The sequence below is a fragment of the Sinocyclocheilus rhinocerous genome, unplaced genomic scaffold (assembly GCF_001515625.1).
Source record: "Sinocyclocheilus rhinocerous isolate Xijiao unplaced genomic scaffold, SAMN03320098_v1.1 scaffold5075, whole genome shotgun sequence".
In the NCBI taxonomy this organism is placed as follows: domain Eukaryota; kingdom Metazoa; phylum Chordata; class Actinopteri; order Cypriniformes; family Cyprinidae; genus Sinocyclocheilus; species Sinocyclocheilus rhinocerous.
This window is the reverse complement of record NW_015656067.1, coordinates 40487-41966: the sequence shown is the minus strand read 5'-3', so window position 1 is coordinate 41966 and position 1480 is coordinate 40487. Positions and strand designations below refer to the sequence as shown.

The 1480-nt window shown below is 34.1% G+C and overlaps 1 pseudogene; it reads left to right on the top strand.

Moving 5' to 3' along the window:
* The first annotated feature begins 916 nt into the window (after positions 1–916).
* Positions 917–1480, top strand: part of LOC107719320 (protein transport protein Sec16B-like) — a 3722-nt pseudogene continuing 3158 nt past the window's right edge.

Genomic DNA, 1480 nt, shown 5'->3' with positions numbered 1-1480 from the left:
AGATGGAATAGGATCTAACATACATTTTGGTTTTGATGATTTGACAAGTTTATACATTCTTTGGAGTCAAGTTGTGTTTTTTTGATGAGAGGCTTAATAACAACGACTGCATGGTTACAATTTTATCTCTAACAGTATCGATCTTGGAAGTAAAGTAGTTCATAAAGTCATTACTGCTGTGTTGTTGGGAAATGTCTGCACCTGCTGATGCTTTATTTATTTATTGTTAATTTAGCCACTGTATTGAATAAATGCCTGGGGTTGTGTTTGTTTTTTTCTAAAAGAGACAAAAAGTAAGCAGATCTTGCAGTCTTTAGAGCTTTTCTATAAGTAGAAGTACTTTCCCTCCATGCAATACAAAATCCCTATAGTTTTGTTTTCTTCAAGCTGCGCTCCATTTTCTGGGGTGCTCTCTTTAAGGCACAAATGTGCTCATTATACCACGTTGTCTGACTTTTTTCCTTAATCTCCTTTAAGCGTAAAGGAGCAACCGTATCTAAAGTGCTAGAAAAGGGAGAGTCCATAGTTTCTGTTACAACATCAAGTTTTTCTGAGCTATTGGATTTGCTGAGGAATTGAGACAAATCAGGAAGATTATTTACAAAGCAGTCTTTTGTTGTAGAAGTGATGGTTCTACCATATTTGTAATAAGTAGTTGAGTTTGCAGCTTTAGCTATTTGGAGTATACACAAGACTAGATAATGATCTGAGATATCATCACTGCTGCAGAATTGCAAAGCCATTAACATCAATTCCATTTGACAGTATTAAATCTAAAGTATAATTACGACAGTTAGTAGGCCCTGACATGTGTTGTCTGACCCCAGTAGAGTTCAGAATGTCTATAAATGCTGATCCTAATGGTCTAATATCAAATGATTCTCAAAGTAGATCCTGACTTTATGTTTCATCTCAGCCTCCAAGGATATGCTGTATGCCTCCCAGATCTGCTACCTCACAGCTCAATGTCCCTTTGGCTGGTTTCTGGGCAGCAAGCAAAGGTGAGGATTCAGCATGGACACTAAGATATCTAAATGACTGAGTTCCTGAATACAAATGGCTCTTCCATTTACATTTACATTACATTTACATTTAGTCATTTAGCTGACGCTTTTATCCAAAGCGACTTACAAATGAGGACAGTGGAATCAATCAAAATCAACAAAAGAGCAATGATATACAAGTGCTATAACAAGTCTCAGTTAGCTTAACGCAGTACAGGTAGCAAGGTTTAAAAAAAAAAAAATAATATAATAAATAAAAAAAACAGAATAGAAAAAGAATAGAGCAAGCTAGTGTTAGAGGTCTTTTTTGTTTTTGTTAATTGTATAATAAATGAAAATAAAACAGATACAATACAAAAAGATTAGAAAGCAAGTGTTAGTTTTTTTTTAAAAGAAAACAAGCAGCAAATCAATAGAGTGCAAGTCTAAAAGGGACAAGTGTTTTTTTGTTTTTTTAAGAATAGAATTAGAATAGA